Source organism: Equus asinus, chromosome 22, assembly GCF_041296235.1.
Source record: "Equus asinus isolate D_3611 breed Donkey chromosome 22, EquAss-T2T_v2, whole genome shotgun sequence".
Lineage (NCBI taxonomy): Eukaryota > Metazoa > Chordata > Mammalia > Perissodactyla > Equidae > Equus > Equus asinus.
Genome location: NC_091811.1, coordinates 34,568,398 through 34,593,674, shown reverse-complemented (window position 1 = coordinate 34,593,674; position 25,277 = coordinate 34,568,398). Strand labels below are relative to the sequence as shown.

The following is a 25,277-nucleotide window of genomic DNA, read 5'->3' as shown; positions in this document are numbered from 1 at the left end:
ATGGAACCACATCTTTTTTTATTTTTTCACTTTTTGTAACGCTTTAACGTTATAAGAAGATTTTACCACAAGACAGTGCACAGGAAATCATAATTTAGTACAGGTACTATTATCTTAAAATACTACTTACAATAAATATATGAAGTTCTGTGATGAATTTGACCTTTCATGAAGAAAAAGCAGAACATCAGGAGTGCTTCCCCTTAGATCTTAATATATTGGCCTATTTTTACCAGATGTTTTATTTTAGTGATTTTTTTGTTGTTCCACATAAATGACAATATTTTTCTCCAACTGTAAAAAAATGAATATTTATGGAAAAAGTAGGTTGTGAAACCTTACATTTGGCATTTCTTTTTTCTTCTTTTTAGCTGTTATTGGTGAGTTTTATTTTTTTATTGTGGTAACACTGGTTGAAAACATTATATAAATGTCAGGTGTACATCGTTATATTTTTATTTCTGTGTAGATTACATCATGTTCACCACCCAAAGACTAATTCTAATCCATCACTATATACATCCAATACACAGATTAGAACCATATCTTTGTAGTATGCATCATACTCTTCTCTAAAGACATAATCCTCTCATTAAAGAAAAAAATATGTACTTCTATGTACATATATATGTGTGTGTGTTTGTATAAAGGACCGGCTTCATGAATATGCTACCAGTACAGTTGATCGGCGCGCCATGCTTAGAAGAATTCTGCACTTGGTTTACTGCTCTGCTATTGCAGTATTAAAGTTCTTAATTTTTGAACATAGAGCACACATTTTCATTTTGTGCCGGGTCCCGTCAATAAGGTATATATACCACCAGTCGTGACTGCTTGATGTACATCTTTTGGGTTATTTTTAAATGAATATAGATGAATACATATGTAGATATATATTGCTGCTTTTTTACATATATAAGATCTTGCAATATATATTCACTCCTATTTCACTTCATGACATACGTTAGAGCCTTATGTATATGCATATTTCAGTCGTCATGATTTCTGAAGATTACTAGTGATAGTTTAGCAAGCTATCCATCAGTTCTTGTGGTACCCTGGATTATAATTTATCTAGACTGGAAGATCTGGATTATTTTAATGAAATAATTACTCTCCAGTTATTTTTGCATATTTTCAACTTCAGCTACCTTTAGGCTGTGGTAACCCTATTCTTTCCACTTTTTAAAGATCATTCTTTTTAATAGAAAGATGGAAACAGTATAGAAATAATGCCCTTCTCCCCTCACTCTCTCATCTGTCAGAATTATATTAATTATCTTGAGCAAGAGATCTAATTCTTCCTTTTTATTTTCTGCTCAGTAGCTAAAAATATTTTGTTGACTTCAAGATTTTTTCCTTTCTCAATAATCTCAGCTTATTCTGGACTTTCCATTTTTCTCACACTATTTTTAAAAATTCATGTCTTTCTTTTGTATGCATTCTTATTTCACCTCCTTTGTGATTTATACTTTTCTTCTTCAAATTTGAGCTCATCAGATAGTTCCCCGGGTGACATTTTATGCTTCCCCTGCTTTATCCTCACTGAAATAAGTAAGGTGAGACTAATTAAACTAAGACTTTTAGAGAATCTTCTCCCCCAGCCTACCCCCGAATATTTTATTAGAATCTCTGATAATTGATCACAACTTTATTTTCTTTGATATCTAAAATAATGTGTTTTAATTCTTGATTCACATACCCAAAATAAGCATAAATGAGATTTTGAGGATATATCTGTAGTCTAGGCATGTATAAAAGAACTACATGCGCCTAACTCAGAGCAGGTCCTAAGTAGTCTATTATTGGTAACGGTATTAATAGAATAAATGAATAAATGAATGAATGAATGCATACACACACAAATTTAAGGCCAGGGCCATATCATATTTTCTCCTTTACAATAAATATATAATTAGCTAAACTTTTCAGTTGTCATTGTAGAATTGTTTTCTTATATGGTTCCTTTCTCGCATTTCAACCTTGATCAACCTATGGAGTAAAATACTAAATTAAATGTGAAATTCATACATTTCTTTGAAAGGATATAATTCTTTTTGTACATTTTGGATTCAACTTCTTAATATTTTGTTGAGGGTTTTTGCATCCATGTTCATGAGAGATGTTGGTCTGGTTTCTTTTCTGGTCATGTCTTCATCTGGTTTTAGAATTAGGGTGATGCTGGCTTCATCGAAGGAGTTGGGAAGTCTCCCCTCTGTTTCTAGTCCCTGAAGATTGTAGAGAACTGGTCTTATTTCTTCCTTCAATGTTTGGTAGAAGTTGCCAATGAAACCATATGGGCCTGGTGCTGTCTTCTTCAGAAGGTCAATTATTGATCAATTTTTATAGTAGATATAAGGAGCTTCAGGTTATCTATGTTTCCCTGTGTGTGTTTTGGCAGTTTTCACTTTTCTTGGAATCGGTCCATTTCATCTATGTTATCTGATTTATAGGCATATAGTTGTGTATGGTATTCCTTTATCATCCTTTGGTCTATGAGATTGGTAGTGATGAGGCCTCTTTCATTTTTCATACTGATGATTTATATCTTTTTCCCTTTTACTCCCTTTTACTCTTGGTTAGCCAGGGCAGAGGTTTATCAATATTATTGATCTTTTCAAAGACTCAACTTTTGATTTCATATATTTTCTCTATTGTTTTCTGTTTGCATCAATGTGCTTGATTTTTGCACTAATCTTTATTATTTCATTTTTTTCAGCTTGCTTTAGCCTTCATTTTCTCTTTTATTTCTAATTTCCAAAGGTAAACTGAAGTATTGAATTTTATATATTTTTTCTTTTATAACATATGCATTAAATGCTACTAATTCCCCTCTAAGCACTGCTTTTGCTACACTCCACTAGTTTTAGTAAGATGTGATTTCAGTTTCATTTAGTCCAAAATGTTTTTTAATTTCTCTCGAAACTTCTCCTTTGACCTATGGGTTATTTAGATGTGTCTTCTTTAACATTCATATTTCCAAATATTGGGAGATTTTCCACCCATCTTTCCTATTATTGATTTCCACTTTAATTAAATTGTGGTCTGAGAATATATTTTGTATAATTTTTATGCTTTTAAATTTATTGAGATATATTTTATAGTCAAAATGTGGTCTATCTTGGTGAATGTTCTATATGAGCTTGAGATGAGTGTATATTCTGTTGGTACGTTGGATGGAGTATTTTATAAATGTCAATTAGATCCAGTTGACTGATAGTCCTGTTCAGGTCATCTATATCCTTGCTGATTTTCCCCTTCTGGAATAATCAATTACTGAGATGGTGAAGTCTGCAATTGTAATAGGGGATTTGTCTAGTTTTCCTTTCAATTCTATCAGTTTTTGCCTTAGGTATTTTGACATTCTATTGTTAGGTGCTTACACGTTTAGGATTGTTTGTATTTTTGGAGAATTGACCCCTTTATCATTATGTGGCACCCCTATTTATTTCTGATAATCTTGCTTGTTCTGGAGTTGGCTATGTCTGAAATTAATATAGCTACTCCAGCCTTCTTTTGATTAGTTTAGCATGATTTATCTTCCTTTACTCTTTTACTCTCAGCTTGAGTCTTTATATTGGAATTGGATACAATTGTATCTTCTTTTTATCCATGCTGACACTATATATCTTTTAATTGGTGTATTTAGACCATTCTACATGGAAGGGATTATTGATATAATTGGATTAACATCTATCATATCTGCAACTGTTTTTTTAATTTTGTTCTTTGTTTCTTTCCCCCTCCTTTTCCCTGAATTCTCTGAGTTAATTGAGCATTGTATTTGATTCCATTTTATATTCTCTCTTAGCATATCAACTATACTGTTTAAAAAAATTTTTTAATGGTCTTCTCTAGAATTTAAGATATGTATTTCAAACTAATCTGAGTCCACCCTCAAATAACACAATAGCCCTTCACATGAAATGCAGGTTTCTTAAAACAGAGTATTCCCTATTCTTCCCTCCTGTCCCTTGTGACATTGCCCATTTCATTTATCCATTTGCTCTAATCTCCCAATACATTATTACTATCACTACTTTATACAGTTATTTTTCAGATAAATTAAGAATAAGAAAAATAAAAGGCTTTATTTTACTTTCATTTATTCTTTCTCTAACTCTTCCTTTCTTTAGGTTGTCTAAGTTTCTGACCCATATCATTTTCCTTCTTTTTTTTTTTTTTTTTTTTTTTGAGGAGGAGGAGGATCAGCCCTGAGCTAACTACTGCCAATCCTCCTCTTTTTGCCAAGGAAGACTGGCCCTGAACTAACATCCATGCCCATCTTCCTCTACTTTTATATGTGGGACACCTACCACAGCATGGCTTTTGCCAAGCTGTGCCATGTCTGCACCCAGGATCTGAACCAGCGAACCCCAGGCCGCCAAGAAGCGAAACATGTGAACTTAACCACTGCGCCACTGGGTCAGCTCATATCATCTTCCTTCTGCTTGAAGAATTTCTTTGAACATTTCTTGGAGGTCAAGTTTGCTGGCAATGAGTTCCTCAGTTTTTGTTTATCTCAGAAAGTCTTTATTTCTCCCTTTTTTCTTTCTTTCTTTCTTCTTTCTGATGAGGAAGATTAGCCCTGACTTTTCTCTTTGACTTTGATTTTCTGGAGTTTGAATATGGTATGCTTAGGTGTGGATCTGTTTTTTTTTTTGAGGAGGAGGAGGATTAGCCCGAGCTAACTGCTGCCAATCCTCCTCTTTTTGCTGAGGAAGACTGGCCCTGAGCTAACATCCATGCCCGTCTTCCTCTACTTTAGGGACACCTAACACAGCATGGCGTGCCAAGTGGTGCCACATCCGCACCCAGGATCCAAACCTGTGAACCCCGCCTGGGCGGCCAAGAAGTAGAACGTTCGCACTTAACCACTGCACCACTGGGCCGACCCCCAGATTTTTTTTTTTAAATATTTATTCTGCTTGGTGTTATCTGTGCTTCCTGGACTTATGGTTTGATGTCTACTAAATTTCTGGAGTTTCTATACAAATCACCACAAACTGGGTTGCTATTAACAAGAGAAAATTATTCTCTCTGAAATCAAGGCATCAGCAGGGCCATGCTCCCTCTGAAGGCTCTGGGAAGAATCCTTTCTTGCTTCTTCCAGCTTCTGGTGATTGCCAGCAATCTTTGCCATTCCTTGGCTTGTAGCTGCATCACTCCAATTTTTACCTCCATCTTCACATGGCCATTTTCCCTCTGTGTGTGTATGTGTCTTCACATGGACTTCTTATAGGGACAGCATTCACTGGATTTAGGGCTGACCCGATTCCAGTATGACCTCCACTTGATGAATTACATCCACCAAGACTCTAGTCCCAAATAAAGTCACATTCTGGGGTTCTGAGTGGAAATTAATTTGGGGTGGGACACTACTCAACCCAGTACAGTGTCTATAATTAGTTTTAGAAAGTCATTGGCTGATATTATTTCAACATTATTTACATGTATTAATTATAACATTATATTACTTCAATATTATATTACTTCAATATTATTTCTAACATTTCCTTTTGATTCTTTCTTATAAGTTTCCACATTTCTGCTTCCATTACCCATCTGTTCTTGCTTGTTGTCTACTTTTTCCATTACAGCCCTTAACATACTGATCATAGCTGTATTAATTCCTGTCTGATAATTCCAATATCCCTAATATCTGAGTCTGATTATGATGATTGCTTTTTCTCTTCAGACTGTTTCTTCTTGTCTTTTGGCATGCCTTGTAATTCTTTGTTGAAAGCTCGACATGTTGTGTAAGATATTAGAAACTGGTGTAAATAGGGTTTTACCATGAAGATTTCTATTAACATGGCTAGGAGTCAGGCTGGGTTTATGTTTGCTGTAGCTGTAGGTGCTAGAGGCCTGAAATTCCTCTCGTGCCCTTGTTGTTATCTCCCCTCCTGACTTTGGGCTTCCTTAAGTACTCCTCCTCAGAGAGAGTTTGCGTCTTGCACTTCCCTCAGCTGTGATCCACTGTTATTATACTGAAGCCCTGCTACAGTGTGGTGAAAAAGGAGGCGGGGTGGGGGGGGAACATTCTATAATCTGATTAAATCTCAGGTTTTTAGTGGGCCTGTGTCTTGGGGCTGGGCTATGACCTTCACAAGTGTTTCTCTTGTGGTATAGCTTTTCCTCCCAGGTCCCTACTCCCTTCCTTGGCTTCAGGGCTCCCCATCTGTTTCCTTGAAGACCTGTTGATTATGTTTTCCCCTCGTAGGTGAGACAAGAAGGCTAGAGGGCCTGTGTGGGAGCAATGCCCTTCCTCTAGCTGGAATAATGCTCTGGTAAAGTCTTTTCCCCTGGAGAGTAAACCTTTGTTATGGAGAAGGCTCCAAGTGTATTATTTCACAATGATTACTTATCTCCTTTCCCCACCAGAGCCATGAGGCAATGGATCTTCACCACGAGAACCTGGTGGGGTTCCTGTAGGCAAAGTCCCCCAGAGTGGGGTGGGGGTTATTTAAGATAGGAGTTTCTCACTCTCACACTTGTTCACATACAGCCTCCAGCAATTCATCAAAATTCCCATTTAAGTGTTCGTACAAGTTTATGGCTCCAGCATCTTCCGATCCAGGTAAGCAGATCTTGGCTATGACTCCTGGGATGTGCCCCTCTATCCAGATTCGGGTGTGATAGGTTGCTATGTGACCTCAGTTCTCCAATGGTCCAAGAAAGTCACTGAATTTCAGTTTTCCCAGCATTTGCTTGCCTTAAGGGTGTTTGGAATGATGACTTCCAAGCTCTTGACATGCCAGTGCTGAAACCAGAAATCCTTTTGGAATATATTTAATAATTTATTCCTACTCTCAATTTCTTTTTGTTTATTTATAATAGCAGATTTTAAAATCTTTATAAATATAAAATAACTCTTTAAAATTTTCTTCGCATATTTGGTCCTGTTCTTTTGGATATCAATGCATACCAAGGTTTATTGTTGTTTTTGTACTTCCCAGTATTTTAACTTTTTTAAAGATTTTATTTTTCCTTTTTCTCCCCAAAGCCCCCAGGGACATAGTTGTGTATTTTTAGTTGTGAGTCCTTCTGGTTGTGGCATGTGGGACACCACCTCAGCATGGCTTGATGAGCAGTGCCATGTCCATGCCCAGGATCCAAACTGGCGAAACCCTGGGCGGCAGAAGCGGAGCGCGCGAACTTAACCACTTGGCCACCGGGCCAGCCCCCTCCCAGCATCTCTATGAAGCAGATATTAGCTGTGTGACCTTAGGAAAGTTACATATCCTTTTCGTGCTCCAGTTTTCTCATTGGTGCTATAGAGTATGAATAGCGCTTGTCTTTTTGATTATTATGGAGATTAAATGAGATAATGTATCCATGACAGCTTAGCACAGTAAATAGTTGGCACAAAAAGTATTCTCAGTAAATGTCCACTTCTTATTAACACGTTTGTTGTCCATCTCATTCTCCAGATAGAAAAAATGAAGTAAAAATGTTTTTTAAAAACAGAATTCTCACTTCTGGGATTTTTGTTTTAGAATTTTCTGCACTTTGACCTGCAGCTGTGGTAGAGATGTAGGAGATACAGGCCCGACCACACTGGAGCTTAGCCAGGTGACGTGCCATCTTAAGGGTGTGCTAGGGCCAAAGTTCACTAAATTAGTTCCTCTGAGCTCTCGCGTCCCTTCCCACTGGCCGGCAGCGTAACACAGCACAGACAACTGCTTCAGATCAATCCAACAAGAAAGAGGCCCCTGGAGAAAGGCAGTAAGTATTCTTCTTTGCTAGTCTCTTGCCAAATTCTGAAATTTAAAAAAAGAAGCAGCTTTTTAGTCTTAATGATAAAAACGTTATATTTTAAAAGATTTCAATGATTTACTTCATTTTCCTAGGAAGTCATTCTCTCTTTTTCAATTTTGCTAGTATTGTATGGTACTGAGGTATTGGTGGTGGACGGAAGACAGGGTGAGCAATTTCGAAATAGGTCTTGTGTGATTCAGAACTGCATAATTTGTAAGCTCATTTCGAAAACTCCATTTGCAGCAGGGGCCAAGGCTGGAAGTTCTGACAATGCCTTAGGGGAGCCTTCTCCCTGGCACCCTGTGGCATTGAATGATGATGAACACCACTGCAAACCAGGGCACAGCTCAAGAAATTCAACTCTAAAGGATGCCTGAATCTTACAAAGTCTTTACATGAACTTTTAATAAGCAGGTTTTCTCCATTTACATGTAGAAGAGAGAAGAAACCTAGTCTCTATGTCATAATTTCTTAGCTTCTTTGTTACATTCAATTCTTTGAGTCTAGTTCACTTTTTATAATCATATCATGGCCTTTCTCTTGAAATTATGGTAAATTTTCACGCACACATAAATGTTTTCATGTTTAACACATTTATGCTATTAGTAGGACACTTGATAGGATAGTAAAGTTTTGTCTAGTCCAGCTGCTAGTATTTTCCAACCTACTAGTTTATCAGACTGATGGTTCTGTAGGTTATATTCTATAACCTCTTTATTGTTTCCATGAATGCATAGCATCTTTAATTTGGACAAATTGTTTTTATAATCCAATGGCATTTGTGATCATCTTTGAAGCTTGCTAAATACATTTGTAACCATCGTCTCATTTGATCCTTATAACAACATGTGAATGAGGGAGGGCAAGCAGCTGCTGCTAGAATTCTGATGTCACTGAATCTGCATGCTTGTCTAGAACAGTGGTGTAGCAAAGCAGTCTTCCGGGAGGAGTTTTTACACAAGGGTCTGATGTTTCCTAGTGACATGCACAGAGGGTTTTGCATTCTGTGTCCTTAGGAATTTCACTCTCAAAGAGGAAAAGACTAGTTTTGCCCCTAAGGATGGCTGGATGTAGGGTGCCCCAGAAAGCAGGAACTGACCTTGAACTAGGAGAGAAAAGTGACATTAGTCACCATTTTAGGAAGGTCTTTCCTAATTAAAAGCAGTTCCTAGTACAGAGCAATTCCCTCAGTCAGTGGTTAGCATTGTACATTCTTTTAATTTCTTTAAAGCACTCTCTGATATTTTTGGTTGTTGTTATTTACTTTCTGAGCATTTGTCTTGCTCCTGGAGAATTCATGATTTGTTAGAGCAGGACCTGATCTTGTTTGGTTAGCACTGAATCCACAGCACCTAGCATAATACCTGACAAACAGTAGGAGCTCCATAAATGTTTCTCCCTTGACATTAGTTCCAGGTCTGATATGAATAAACTATGCTGGTCATCTAAGAGTGTCTTAGTCCATTCAGGATGATATAACAAAAATATCATAGGCTGGGTGCCTTAAACAACAAACATTTATTTCACTCAGTTCTGGAGGTGGCGAAGACCAAGATCAAGGCGCCAGCTGATCTGATGAGAACCTGCTGCATGGTTCACAGATAGTGGTCTTGCTGTATTCTCACATAGCAGAAGGAGTGAGAGAGCTCTCTGGAGTCTTTTTAATGTCCTTGTAAGGTCATGAGGGTTCCATCCTCATGACCTAATCACCTCCCAGAGCCCCACATCCTAATCCTCTCACCATAGAGGTTCGGATTTTAACATAGGAATTTTGAGTGGACATGAACATTCAGTCTATTACAGGAAGCTTGTTCTAATTCCTATATAAGTTACTATACCTCTGCATATGACAGAAGGTGAACTTGAACCAACTGGAGCAAGATAAAATTCATAAACTTTATAGGAAAGATCCTAGCATGAATCAAAATTAGAAGAACGAAAGAAGTGAACAATAGAAACTAGGGTGGCTCAGCTGACCCCTCAGGCTGGAATAGCGGCCTCAGATGCCCTCAGAACCTTTCTTAGCCTCTTTCTGCATGTCTACCTCATTGTCTCGGGTTGGGTGGCACCACAAACTTGTATTCATCGCTGAAAGCAGTTCCTAGGCTTAAATTCTCACAAAGGAGTCCTGAGGAAAGAAAGGGCTATTCCTCCCAGCTATACCTGTCTCCAAAGAGGTGGACTGTGGAAGAAAAGGGCCATAAACCAACGTGGTAGGGAGACCTGTTCATATAGAGAATGGAGAGCAATTTCCAGAAGATGAGAAGAATGCTGGACCTAAAGAAAAATGTTTACTTAGCAACTGAACTCAGTTTCAAATAACAGAAAACAACAAAATTGTGGCATAAAAATAAAGGTTTCATTTGTCTCACACAATGAGAAACCCAGAGGTAGGCAATCAAGGGATCTTGGGGAACTTTCTAGTCACTTCTAGAACCAAAACCACTTCCTTATTTCTTCTGAGCTGTCCTTAGTATATATTTGTCACTCTTGGTCACAAAATGGCTGCTCCAACCTCTAACATCATGCCCACGTTCTAGGTCATTCCAGTCACAGATGTACTATGACATCTGATTTAGATCACCACTACATTGTTTTGTTTAGGCCACATAGGCAGTGTCACCAAGTAGTTGCAGCCTTGATGTTTGACAGTACATAACCCAAGGAAACTAGGGCATGGGGAGAAGTATATGAATTTGTATCAGTCAGAATGAAACAAGGTTGTGTCAGTGCACCTGTCTGTACATATTTGAGAGTAGTCACATTTGAAGCTGCTTTTGATGGCATCAGGCACAGCAGAATAGTTTGGGGCCCGCCAGGTCCACGTGAGTTTTCCTGTTTTCATAGCACATAGATGGGGATCATGAGCCAACAGTGGGTCAGATTTCTAGCTGCACTGCTTTCCCAGACTGTGGTGCTGGATCTAGAAGACAAGGAGAGCATGAATTGTTTCCCACTGCACCCTTAGCACCTCCACAGGTCGAAGTTGTTTCCTCTCTGAATGCTGGATTGTTGTTCTCCTTCCATAGCCATGAAATTGGTGTGTCCCCCCTGGTAGATATAACTTCACCTTTTTAAGCTCTGACTTGGAGCTAGATCTTCTGTCTAGAAGGGTGAAGTGAACGCGAGACAAGGCATTTTAACAAAACTTAAAGAGACCCACCATGTCCCCAATTTTGACACATGTGGGCTATGTAGGGGAGCTCAGTTAGCAATGTACTAAACCAAGTGGTCATCATCTTAATGATCTGGGACCTTGTCAATCCCAAGAGATATTCTGGGTGGCTGAACCAGAATTAAGTCTGAATTCCCTATACCCAGTTTTGTCTGGGCTGCCATTTAGAGTGACAACTAGAATGGCCCAGGGTTGTCGTAAGGGAAAGAAAGACTCAACATGCCTAGGATGGGTCAGGGTTGGATGCTATGCACGCAGGGGGTTTGCATGGCAGTGAGGAACACTGAGCTTGGAGAATCTCCTGCTTTTATAACAAGCAGCAAGTAAACCTACTCTTCGTGTTGGAGGCAGACATTTCATCCCTCAAAATTTGCTTGTTGGAAATATAACCCTGAGAAATGGCCAGGGTAAAGAGTGGTCAGGCTATTTCATTCTTGGCCTACTCTGCATCATCTATAGGAGCACGAGAGATCATGGAAGAGAGTCTCTCCCAATAGAACTATAGGAAACAATCCTCTGAAATGCATTACTGTCTTGGCTAATAGGAAGCATGTCCTAACATTACTCCTTGAGAAGAAGACTCCCCAAGAAAAGTTTATATTTGGTCTTGATGTGCACAATAATTAGGCTTCTCCCTAACAACTGTAAATATGGAATTGGACCCTTTTTCTTTCTTCTTGGCTGCTAGAGAGGGAAGAAAAGATTGAAATCAAACAGGCACAATCTCTGCCACAAGGAGGTCTTCAACAAATAATGTTAATGAAGGATACAGAACTGTGAAGTGGGATGAGCATTTGGGCAACTCACGACTGGTTCCATTTTATTCCCCTGCTCTTTTATCCCTTTATCTCATTTTTCTTACCTAAACTTAAAGTTGTATCAAAGATCCATGCCTTTTATTTTTATTTTTAATTTCTTTTTTGTGTGTGAGGCCTTGAGCTAACATCTGTGCCAATCTTCCTTCATTTTATATGGGATGCCACCACAGCATGGCTTGATGAGTAGTGCTAGGTCTGTGCCTGGGATCTGAACCTGTGACCCACCTGCCACTGAAGCAGAGCATGCAGACTTAACCACTATGCCACCAGGCTGGCTCCTCACACCTTTTATTTTTAATAAACTGGAATTCAAATCCAGGTTTTCAAATTCCAGTGCTCTATATTGTGTCTAGTTCTATTGTCTTTGAAGTTGAAGAATAGCTGGTCAATAATTTTAACTTAAAAAATTCATGAGGAAAATTATTCAATCCCCCATCATCTGTCTTGTCTTCTATCACTACCCTGTTGGTTTTGTCTCCAGTGGTTGTCAGTTTTGTCATTTTTCTGTGTACTCCAGACTCTCTCATGTTTTGTACACATAGACTCAGACCCTCTGATGATAATGTGAAGATTTCTTCTTACCTTTTTCAAGCCAGTTCAACATGCTCAGACCTTTCAGCTGTGTATATTACTGGATAACCATCTTAAAGCTCTTCTTTTTTTTCTACAAACAACCACACTCAGTTATGTTCACTGTCCTTCATCCAGCTTTGGATAGATCATCTCACTATTTCTTTCATTTCTTTTTGGAATGAAAAATTTGTGAGGCTTTAGATATTGTAATTTCCAGCTATAGGAAGGCAGAAAAGTACATCATGGGCTCTAGCTATGTCCAGGTAAACACTCAGCATGCAGAAGCTGCCTATAGAAATAAAACATTTTTTATTGTATAAATGCTTGATCATTTACTTGTTTATGCAACAATAAAAGTAGCTGAAAAATTAATGGACATATTGCACAAAGAGGCAGTTAAAATAACCAGAAGTAGTATGACCAAATTCGACCACTGGGATAGTGATCCAACTGACTACTCTGTCCTGGAGCAAAGTTACCTGGAGAGTAGCCATTTTGAGTATGCAAAATAGTTTAGTTTAGAGTGCAATAATTTAACATATTCTTTTTTTAAATCAACCTATAAATGAAATTCTAAACTTGTTTAAGTGCATCAGCATCAATGAGAAGGTGGGGGTGCAGGCATTGAAGCCCCGGACACCTAGAGATTGAAATTTTATTTACTCCTTCAAATAATTTACTGGAATTTAAATAAGAGGACAATTTTAGTGATTTTTTGAAGCTACTGTCTTTGCTTTATGTGCTTTTGTCAGTCTTTCATTTTGTTCGTTCTTTCACTTGCCCACCATATTTCACATATCATACAATGCAATTAGCAATATAGTACCAAAAATCTGAAAGAAGTAACAGAAACAGGAGTCATCATGAGTGCGTAGACCCAAATACCTAAGCCTCACTGGGACTCAAGCTTAAAACATTATTGCCTTGCTTGACAATTATTTTTGTTACCAATTCTAAGCCAGAAAAATATATCAGTCATTACCCTTTTCCTTACAAATAAAGTCAATGTATCTCATTGTATGTAAACCTCTATATATTTATAATACAAATTTTGTGGCAATAGAGAACACAGAGAACATTGTGAAAGCTAAGCCTGAAAGAAATCCACATACGAAAAAAACTATTACTACATAGTTAAATCCCCTCACCTTGTATACTCATTATTTAAAATTAAAGGACAGAAGTCAAATTGAAAAGTACTAAATTAAGAGACAAGATGTGGGGACCACAAGTTGCTTCACTTGAATAGAACCAATCTTGTTCTCTCTGGTTATTCTCCCAGGAAAGGAAAATTTACCAATCAGAGTAATAAACACAGTTCAGTAATATGAACAATGCAGTGTGGTTTTGGTTGTGTAAAGTACCTGGGTTGTACACGTTATTTCCCCTTTTCAAAACTATGGCTGAAATATTAAAAAAAAAAATCATCCTAAATACTTACCAAAATGAGAAAGTTTCAAAAAATTAGGATTCACTTTTAAATGTATACGCTGCCTCACATTTCAGTCAGCTTTGGCAACAAAACCAGTGTTGGCAGTTTTACCAACTGTTTTTAACCAGTTCAGCTCGATCTGGCTCTCAGCTGTTAATATAGTACTACCGAGCCTTAATTTGTAGAACCACAGGGGAAGGTTTAAATAAAAGAACACTCGATTTCATAGTAGTTTTTAAATGAAAACATATGTATCTGTAATAGGGCTTTAAAAGTTTTTTTCAATAAGAACTTAATGTGTGGCATCTGTTAGGTATAGGGTGTCTTTTTCAGTTTTTCTGAAGAGGTACATTAGACCCAGTAAAATTAATAGTTTGGATGTCAGTATCTCAGGAGTTATCAGGATTAAGAGCGTCCAAAGAAGAAAGATTGTTGTCAATTATTTTTCCTTACACAGATAATCCCTTATATTGTATTTAGGGAGAGAAGCAGAGAAAAAGAAGACAAGCTCAAAATACTTTCTCAAAGCTGGTTGACTCGGAGAAGCTCACTTTTAAAATTTGAGATGCACATTATGTTTGGTGAGACAGGTAAAAATAGACATGGGATAAACCACTCATATACCTGGGATTCTTATCAAATATTTTAAGGTTCCTTTGAGTGGTCTCAGTGTTTGAGTCCATAATTACTGAACTTAAATCATCCTTTTATAATACACTCTTGTGAATAGAGTGTGGGTTGACAAACTACCCTAATTTTTTTAAAAAATGGAGAATTCATCGTCATTAAGATGACATGACATATTTGGTCTTTTGCATCACCTAAATTTCTCTCCACTTCTCAGGTCACAGCTTTTAATGTTTATTATTATTCCTCTCTACCTTCTTTAGGATTCCCGAGCACTCTGTCTCTGCTATTGTTAACATACATAACCAAATAAATCCAAAATAACCTTTGTGCAAATCAACTAAGGTGAAATATTATATACTCCTAATATTTACTAGCATTCTCTCAATATCTCCAAATAGGTTAGGGTGATTGAGATCGTCTCAAAACCTTTTAGAGAATCTTGAATACCTTGGGCAGATGTAAAACCCTCTTCCATCAATAATATTTCTAGTTGTCTCAGGATGCAGCTAGAATATGGGGATGCAGATTGATACAAATCCCAGTTGATATGCCTTTACTTTTGCCCATATTTTGAGAGCTATATATAGTATATATCTGTCCGTGAATATATGTCTGTATATACGTCTCATTATATATATTGAAAGGTAGCACAGCAAAGTGGTTAAGAGTCTTAAAGCTAGATTACTTTTGCTTGAGTCCAGGCTCCATCACCTGCTCACTGTATAACCTTGGACAAGTTCTATGACCTCTCTGTGCCTCAGTTTTCTTATCTGTAAAATAATATAATAAACTTATGTACTTCGTGGGATGGTTGTGAGGAATAAAGGAGTTTATACACATAAAGCACTTAAGAACAATACCTGTAAAGTTGCAGGGACTCGAAAACTTGAGTAATTATTATTATTATATACATCCTATGGATATATACATATGTCAATATGATATATAATTCTTAGCCTACAAAATAAGACAATTTCATATATATTGCTAAGTATCTTTTATATTTGATATATAGTATATATGCATGCTCTGTATATGGCACATTTAGATCTTCTCGGAAATTTCACATTTCTCTAATGACTGACGTGAATGAGAGTACCCACATAGCTCATACAGTCTGGACTGTACATAGTATAAATTTGGTGTTTTAAATCTAGCCATTTAATGAAATAATATTTCTTGTTGAAAACTGGCCCTAACACAAAGTGTAAGTGGCACGAAGGTGGAAGAGCACAGGCTCAAAGCTGGAGCAGGCTGGATTCACATCCCAGCACAACCACATAGAAGCTGTATGATTTTGGGCAAGTCATCTAACCTTTCTGAGCTTTACTTTTTTCATCTGCAAGACAGGGAGGTAAACATTTCTTGCAAGTTTGTGGTGAAAAGTAGAGATGAAATACATTTAAAAAAGTGCTTGGCCAAGAGCCTGGTACCTAGTAAATGCTCGATAAATAGAAACACTGATCTTTCATGTATCAGTCCCACTTCAAATGTGGGTATTTTTTTAAGCCCAACACAAACAAACATCCCACTGGAAGTTTTTGATCAGCTGTGCTGTTGCTATATAATGATCCTGCGTTAGTCTTGAGGACATGTGGTTTCAATAACCATAATGGTTGGAAGTTCTGCTGCCTGTAGGAGCAAAAAGGAGGAGGTTGGTGTAATTCAAGTTTCACCAACATCTCACCAGGTAGCTTGCAATTGTGCCTCTGCTCTCCCTCTGCCCAGCCTGGCCTCTGCTGCCAGTAGGAAGCCTGCTCACCCCAGACGCTGACACTGAAGAAGCAGTAGAAGCTGAAACCTTGAGGAGGTGGCACCGCTCTGCTTGGTGGGGTTAAGCCAATCAGGCACATTTATCACCCACTGGTCAGAGACCCAGGCGGAAAGGACTCACTCTATCCCTTTATTATTACTGAGTATCATCTGAAAGAAACGGGTTAAAACCTCGGGGAAGGTCACTGTTAACAGCAATCTCTTTTCAAACGTTCTGTATTTTCAAATAACTGGTAGTGAGGAGCCCTTTTTTTTGTAGTTGGGCCTGATTTGCCTCCTGCACATTATATAAGGACCTGGGCCTGACACAGTAATAACTAATTGTGAAAAGCAACTCCAGATGGATTATGAGAATAAATCAATGAAGGTATGCTAAGAACTCTTGAGAATCCAAATAACACTTAAATTCAAAGTACAGTACACTTATTGATGAATTCTTATGAATTCTTACATTCTTAGTACGCAAATGGCTCTGCTTTGAAGCTTGCATGACACAGGAACTGTAAGGAAAAGTAACATACAGGAAAGAAGTTTCATGCACACATGCAGAGAATTTTTTCACACAGTGAGGCCACAAGGATCCAGCAATTTGAATATTATTATTATCCTGGTCTCTCTCATTAAATAGTTAAGAAAACACAGTAAAATTGTTTAAAGATACACATTTAGAATGCCATATCCAGAGCTAGATCCAAGCCGGCAAATGATTACACTGCTTATAAATTCCAGGCAGATGATAATTTAAAATTCCCATGAAAGCCCTGAGTTTATTTGATTGTTCTCTTAATTACTGGGCTCTATGCTATCAAATATTTGTGGAAGAGGAAGCTTGTCTTTGTGGCAGTGGATAATAACTGTGCTTACACTTTGAAATTTTTGCTTTGAGTTATTAAGATTTGCATTTCTCACTTTTGTTCCAAGGAAAGGTGTTTAGCCATTTTTAGAAAGCAAATACCAAAGAATCAATCAGCAAACACCCCGGAAAGTTTCCACTCCAGACAAGTGCAAAATCTCACGTATTAGCAATACACCTCCAGAAACAAGTCTACAAAGAGTGGAGAGGGGGAGATAGGATGTATCACTTTTTCAGGTGAATATATTGTGATTGGTATGTGTTTCATGCCTTAAGAAACTATATTTGCTTACTAGCTAATGTTTAGAAACCGGTCAGAAAAAGTCTGAGACAGATCGCACAGACAGGCAAGCCCTGAGCCTACCTCCCATGCTGCTTCAGTGCCCTGCTCTTCCAGGCGCGTGAAGAATAAACAGACTGTGGTCATTGATCTCCTGGTGGTGATGTTGCACTCTGGGAAATGCTGGGGGTGCCCAGGGACGCGCCTCAGTCAATAGATGCGCGTCTGAAGAAAATCACCGAGATGAGGGAAGAGAACATGCAAATCGGCGTAAAGCTAGAGAAGAAAGAGGGAACGGCGAGAAAAAGAAACATGTTGCTCCGTGTTGTTTCTTTTAGTCCCCTTCTTCATCACTCTCCTCTAGCCCCGCTGCCTCCCTCGTGACACCTCTCTCCTCGCCTCCTTTTGGACTCCACTTCTAGGAAGATCAGTCAAGATCCCCGCCGCTCCACCCTCGTTTGAGATTTAATAGGATTTTTTCTCCCCCTAGCAAACCGGCAGCTGTTTTAAGTCAATGAAAGTAAGATTGGAAAAGATAAGCGCTGGTGCAGCCCAGGAGCTGTCAGAGCACACACTTAAATCAGCCCCACAGCTTCTGCTCAGGGCATTACCTACGGAGTTTCTTCCGATGGTGATGGAACTCTGAGGGTCTCTCCCTTGCCTTCACGCGCCGACTCAAGGGACGCACAGAAGGAGTCGAAACCCAGCGCCGAGCCTTTTTCCCCCTAAACAGCATTGCTTGGTTTTTGGGCATTGGGTTTTTTGGCTTCACCCACACGAAACAAAACCAGTTCAACCACCCTGGAGGCAGAGATGAGAGCATCCCAAAACTTTTCTTCCCCCCTCCCCAGGAGTAGGTGGGTGCAAAGTGCCGGCGGCGGGGACCCGCAGGCGCGGAGCCGGTCTCGGGGAGGCAGTGGTCGCTTTAAAAAGCGAACCCCTTGCTGCTCCAGCCTTCGCGCTGGGCAGACGGCGGCTCGCCTCCCAGAAGGTTCCGCGGACACCCGCAGACCCCCGCGCGCGCCCTCTGTGCGAGCTTTACTCTGTGCAAACAGGGGTGGGGGGTAAGAAGGGGCCCAGGTAATGGTTACAGGGCAGCGGGTGAGGTTCCAGCGCAGGGAAGAAGTTGACAAAGGGGACTTGACTAAACATGAATGCGTATTTATAGACGCGAGCTCCGTCGAGATCTAGAGATATCCCACTCTCCCTGCCTCCTTCCCTTCCTGCCATTTCATTTTATCGCTCCTTTAAGTGGAGGGCAGATTTCTTTCTTTTCTTTCTTTCTTTTTTTTTTTTTTTTTTTTTTTAACATTCCTGCACGGTGTGGGTAATCAACGCGTTATTTACAATCTAGTTACTCTGCAGCAGACGGGGAAGCAAACTCTGGGGCTCCTTCCCTTCGGATGGACACAGAGGGCAGCCGGGCGGCGAGCTGCAGGAAGGAGGTCAGGGTGGGTTTGCGGGAGCTCAGGGGCGACCTGGAGGGAGCCGGAGCCCCCGGCACCGCCCCCGCGCCCGCCCCCGCCTCCGCCGCACCCCCCGGGGCGGGCGCCGGGCCGCGGTGACCGCCGGCTGGTGCGCTGCCCTCGCCTCCCCCATTGTTCCTACTGTCTTTTTGCCTTTTGTTATTTGCACTCGCATTGTGTTGTTTGTCTCTGAAGCCGCCTCATGACCAGCAAAGGGATTTCACCTCGTCCTTGAGAGCCACACGGGGAGCGCGAGCGAGCGAGAGACGGGGGGAGAGGGACACGCGCGCGCGCACACACACAGACACACACACACACAGACACACACACACACACAGAGTGAAAAAGGCGAGCCACCAAAACCCATCTCCAGTCTCCTCCCGGGGGCCCCCAGCCCGCCACTGTGCCACTTTGCATCCCACGCCAGAGGAGACATTAAGGAGACCCGGTAAGGTGCGTGAATCTCAGCGTTTTAACTTTGTTGTTCGTCCCGATGTTGTTGTGGGCAGACCTCCAAGGCGCAGAGCTCCCCTCTGCCGCTCGCCGGGCCCGCCACTCAGCACTCGTTCCCGGCTCCAGCTGGAGAGCCGGCTGAGGAGGGAGGGGGCCGCCACCGGAGTTTCCTCAAGTACAGAGGGAGGGGGACTGGGCTGGGGGTGAGGGAGAGGCGGGAGGCGGCTCGGGACTAGAAGTGGCCCTGTCATCCTCGGGGGGCGGCTGGCCGGGGCGACTCGAGTGCGGGCTTGGACCCACTTCAGGCAGTGAGATAACTTTATATTTTTGTTGGGGAGCCTGCGTGCTGTTGCCGGTATTGTTTTGTAAGTGGTGGCGGTGGAGGTGGTGATGAGAGCTGAGGGCAGGAGTGCAGCGAAAATCCTAGGCTCGTCTGTGCATCTCGGCTAACGCCAAACGACAGACCCCAAAAGTTGGACAAAGCTCCTTGCCCTGCCTAGAATATAAACGCGACCCCCAGCCCACCCCACGAGAGTAATATTCCCCCTTTTCTTCTTTTTGTTTCGCTTTCTGCAATCCCTCTCCTACCACTCCCCCTCCCTCCCGCCCGGAATTTCGGAAACAAGTCTCATCCTTCAGGATTCTAGGGATTTCAGAGACCGGAAGCTTTAATTTTAATTGCAGCGACTTTTCCCCCACCCCACTCAGTGTACAAAGTGAAGACCACTCACGTGTTGTGTCACTTGAAGCGCGGGTTTGGGTATTCTTGCTTGCACTTTGGGGCTACAGTAATAAGCAAGGAAAAGAGGTTGTACGAGTTGGACTCAAATTGGATTTGGAAATGTTTGCGCTTGATAGCAGCAGTTTCTTGAGTATTGATCTGCTGGCATCGGATGCACACGAAACACTGTTGACGTATTTTAATAGTAATTTTCCTTACACTTTGCAAAGCGAATACATTAATAAATAGATTGACCCTGGTGAATATCTGAAGACGCTGGCCTCTGACTAAATTCAGAGTGCGCAGAATGTGAATTCATTTTAATGTCTTCCCTTCTTAACTAAAGCAGGTCAAAATGAGGAATTCTGTGAACATGCAGAGCGATATTCTCAGTGTCAGCCAGCCCAGGCACTCTGGGTGGCAGTCAACTGTACCTCTTAGAAAAGTTTAGGGATTTGTTCTCTCCCAGTAGAGATCCTCACAATATCCAGATAGCCAAAGTATTTTGTCAAAAAAGGCATGAGCCGATTTCCCCGGAGACTGCCTTCAGGCTCAGCCCATTTCTGTCCTGACGGGCAAGACCAAGGGAGATCTGTGGGATTTTGGGTAATAACTGTGGGAATCTGCAAACGGACTAGACAGAGTGATTTGTTTCCTTGCTGCTCATAAATAATGGCCCCTCGTATCCTTAAAAAAAAAACAAAAACACACAAACAAAACAGGCCAATGAAGTAGGCGCGTGGGAGATTTGTAGGCAATGGACATTTCAATCAGAAGAACCAGAGCAGAGTTTTTGATCAGGAATACAGGAGTGAGGCCCGATTGCCAAGACTGATTAGGTTAAGGGCCAGATGGTTTTAAAGTATACGGAAATGTTTTTTAAGTTTGACTTTTATAGAATTTAAAAGGAGGACGATTTCTTAGAGTCTTTACAGAACTGCTGAATTTTGATCTGTCTAATTTTGAAGGAATTCAGCTGTATGTGAACTGCTGTTAGCTCTGATAGGGAAGGAATCTGGTTTCAAACGCAGATACATGGGACAAAGTTTCTGGGGGTGCTTCTTCCTGATTTAAATATAGCTCAGAGGCTAAAGCCTAGATAAATTCAGCCACGATGATTTAAAATCATAAGTACTTAGACTGAAAGTTCTCTTAGGCATTGTGCAAAGTTTTCCTGCAAATTATGTCATCAGCTGTTTATTCCTCAGAACTATACGAGATAAAAATCATAGCATCACTTAAACTGATGCAATACAGCCTTAAATCCCTAAACTGGTAGGGATTGCTTTTGTTTGCCTAAAAGGTAGATCTTTCATCACATGAGTTGTTTAAAAACATTTAATTGTGGGGGTGGTAAGGGATGTGCATAATTATTTGGTTATTTGTGTTAATTATATAGTAGCATACTCGCTTGAAATTCTTTCTTTTTTTCCCTCTCTTTCCAGTGGTCTTCTAACAACCTAGTACATGAAGAATTAACAGAGTTTTTTGTTTGTTTGTGGGTTTTAAAAAATCTCTTTTTGTAGCCTTTTGGAATGGACAGTATTGAACCAGTCTAACATAGACTTGAAAGAGTAAACTCTTAATACAGGAAAAAATAGCTACAACTCTTAAGACAGAAACCCTGTATTAGTTTTGTTGTTGAGCTCAAACAGTTCTGGTTGAATGGCATGTTATATACAGGATTCAAAACTCTCAAACTTATTTGGTAAATAACCAGGCATTTGAGATCCAGTGGTTATTTCAAGTTAACTTAGTTCTATACATGTAAATGCACATCCTGTTTAGACTGACACATGGTTTTGTAAAAGAAGAAAATGAGTATACGCTTATAAAGATGTTATCTGTGGAGTGTGTGAAGTAAATAGTAAATAACAAGAGTGAAATTTATACTCAGGTATGACAGCTTTTTTTTTGTCCTTGTTCAGGGGAAGGCATGAGCTATAGGGACAGTTTAAAATTTCATTTTCCAGTTAAAAGAACGATTTTGAATGCTCGAATAACTTTTTTTCTTACAAAGCAAATGAAAAATATGATATAATGGTTAAAAGAATATACTGCCTTCTTGAAAAAACTCCATTCTTTTACTGAGTGATAGGCAATCATTGTTTTGAAAGCATGAACAGATGATATAAAGAAGGAATATACCAGGCAGGAGAAAACTTGTTTTTAGTAATCTAAAATACACTGGATTTCAAATAACTTAGAGCTTTAATGTTGAACATTATTTAGATTTCCATCAGGTAAAACTGTTGAATATGATTGATCGGCATAACCTGGGTGATTCATCCAATATCTAATCACTCCAGTGGTAGAAAATGCTATAATTAGAGTTTTGAGAGCAACCTGGAAAACTTATTCGTCTAGGCCTGAAGTCAATGCATTCCCTCACACACCCATCACAATTTTTTAGCCTGAGAAATGTAGATTTATTTTAAAGGCGAAGAAAGTGCTTGGCTGTTTCAAATACACTATATCCTGAACTTAGATTTGTAGATAGTTAATAAAATAAAAGTCCAATTTTGTTCCAAACATTGTTTTAAAACACCCATTTGTAAATTGTCTACATTTGGTTTTCATATGTTAATGATTTGGGATCTGAAACTTCTTTCAGAAAGGCATTTTGGTTTATCTTAAAAAACACCACACAAAACTGTCTAAACAACTCTGTAAATAAACTGTTCCAAATGCCTCAATTTGATGAATGAATTAAAGAATTATAGTTCTTAATCCAATTATGATCAGTCCTGTTCTTCCATTTCCCATTTGGGGGATCTTGGGGGAATGGTAAATGATTCTCAAATGTGAGTGGGGTCTTTCCTGTTTATTTTCCGTGTGTGATGTAAGATAAATAATTACTCATACCTAACATTTAGGACAAGCATTTTAGATGTAGAGAAGTTGTTTAATGATCTTGAGTTAAACTAAGAGTTCATTTGCATGTGAAGTTGCTCTTAATGGAAGAGTAAAATGAAAATTTTAAGAATGGGAAGAAAGGACCTAACCTTTTGCTTAAAAATAGTGAATTTTTATATTTAAAAGGGGAGAATAGAGCCCTTACAGCTTAGTAGTAGGGTGGACCCTTAGGCAGTTTTAGTCACTTTCAGCTGGGACATATTGGGACATTTCTGTGGTACTATTTAATAAACTTTACTATATTCAATTTCCTTGTCTTTCACATTAAGGATAATATGCTTTTTGGGTTGTTTCTCCAAACTCCTACCCTTTTGGCTGTTTACATGGGTACTTGTGAATGCTGTCCTGATTGGGGCCTGCACTTTCGGATGGGCCTTTGATGACAGCCCAGTTTACTTTGAAGAACCCTTCCAAATTCCTGCCCCATTTGCCCAGTTTAACCTCTGGCTCATAAACTCATTAATTCAAAGATGTTAATAGCTCATTATGGTTTAATTCTCTAACTAGATGTTGTTGTTGTTATTATTATTACTGTAGTTTATTATGACCATCTAATTCCTTAGAGAAAGACTTCTGGAGATGAAAGTGTCAGGTGGAGCTGCCAGGAAGAAATAGGGATTTTTTTCAGTAACATTCAAATCGTACCTTATAGAGAAGTAATCACTCTGCTTACAGGAAAGAATGACATTCAGTTGGGGCAGCATGTTGATAAAATTATGGGGAAATGAGTATGTTTAAAGAATACGTTAAATAACCACCCTTACAAATTGAGCCTTGGGGCTGGCATGGTTGCGTAGTGGTTAAGTTCGCGTGCTCTGCTTCTGCGGCCTGGGGTTCACGGGTTCAGCTCCCAGGCGCAGGCCTACACTGCTCATCAAGCCATGCTGTGGCGGCATCCCACATACAAAATAGAGGAAGATGGGCAAAGATGTTAGCTCAGCGACAATCTTCCTAAAGCAAAAAGAGGAGGATTGGCAACAGATGTTGGCTCAGGACCAATCTTCCTCACCCTCCCCCCCAAAAAGGAAAACATGGATAAAAATTTAGCCTTAAAAGAAAACACCCAGGAAAACAAAAATGTGTCTCCAGGACTGGTGGTGGTGGTGGTGGTGATGGTGGTATTGAATTCTACAGGTACAGGTCCATTCATTCTTTATTGCTTAAAGTTCATTATAAGTTAAAAACCAAAAATCTCCTGGTTTTTGATGCTTTGATGCTGGATTACTTGCCATTTGGTTACTCCAGGGTTATATGCCATCACATGTCCAAGGGGAACAAATAGTCAAGGGGATGGGAGGACTCTGGTTTGACCTCCAGTTGGCATTCCCTGGAGGTCAGGTATTGTGTCATCACGGTAGCACCGATTAAACTCTTGGAGGTCTGGAATTCAGGAAGGAACCGGGGTGTGAAAGAGGCGATCCCACCAGCTTTTGGAGCTTCTTAGTTTAGATCTTTATCATTCTTCCAAGACTTCCCTTGGTGTTCTGAACATTCAGTGCTCTGTAGCTTTTCTCAACCTCTGAAGCTAGAGCTTATAATGCTTTTTCTTATAGGGATATTGCATGGATTACACTAGATATTGTATGTCAAATTCCTACCATAGGGTCTGTCATGAACTAGGTGCTCAATAAATGTGAGCTATGCTCTTCTCTCCCTCTAATTTTTGATCATTACTAATGTTTGGAGCTTTATTTTGTACTTGCTTTGAACTTATTTGAGTCCAAGAAGAAAAATATATCACTTTCTTGAGGCTGAGATCAACACTTTAAAATAGTGATTCAGTTAACGTCTATATTATGATCTCTGACAATGTGGTTTTATTCAGATGCTGTATTTGGTGCAAGTGTGAATTCTATCTTTTATTCATATAAAGTTCCTTCAGTAATTAACATTTTATCCTACACAGTAGGTAAAGGCAAACAAAACGTTTAGGACCTAACTGTAGATCTCGCTTCCTGTTAACCTTTTTGATTTCCCGTTACAGATGGAAACTTTTGAAAATTTATTGTGATTTTATCCATTGGTAGACATCCACTTCTGGGTTATATAAAGTTATAGTACATGTGGACAGAGAGAAATTCCACTTGGAAAAAGAAATAAATCTGACTTTTCAGTGTTTTGCTTTATGGAGTCAACAGTTCCTTCAAAGAGAATCTCATAGGTTTGTTTGTTTAAATTGGGTGTAAAGAGAAAGGCGTAATAAATATACCATTGCCTGTTTGAAGAAGTGACGTAGAGTAACAAGGAGATATTAGTGGTTGATTTCTCTTCCTGATGATACAGAGAGTTTCTCTGTAAGTACAACTGGCCAAAGATAAAGGAAAGACTTTAGAAAAGCAAATAAATGACTGGGTTATTGCGTTAATTTGGGTCCCTCAAGAAGCAGATGCCAAGATGGGATTAGACTTGTAAGAAGCTTCTTGGCG

The 25,277-nt window shown here is 39.6% G+C and overlaps 1 protein-coding gene and 1 long non-coding RNA gene across 11 annotated transcripts in view; one reads left to right on the top strand and one right to left on the bottom strand.

The window, feature by feature from the left end:
• Positions 1 to 5,896: 5,896 nt before the first annotated feature.
• LOC139041518 (uncharacterized) lies at positions 5,897 to 18,499 on the bottom strand. The gene is made up of 3 exons (XR_011496807.1): positions 17,907 to 18,499; positions 17,380 to 17,571; positions 5,897 to 7,763 (listed from the first exon to the last, which is right to left on the bottom strand). It is a non-coding gene; the product is annotated as an uncharacterized lncRNA (long non-coding RNA).
• A 461-nt stretch (positions 18,500 to 18,960) lies between these two features.
• Positions 18,961 to 25,277, top strand: part of SOX5 (SRY-box transcription factor 5) — a 951,808-nt gene continuing 945,491 nt past the window's right edge. For 9 of the 10 annotated variants that reach the window (XM_070494061.1, XM_070494052.1, XM_070494062.1 and 6 more), the window contains exon 1: positions 18,961 to 19,214. The gene's annotated coding sequence lies outside the window, so the exon portion shown is untranslated. The remainder of the gene's footprint in view (positions 19,215 to 25,277) is intronic. The other variant, XM_070494048.1, reaches the window with a different exon arrangement.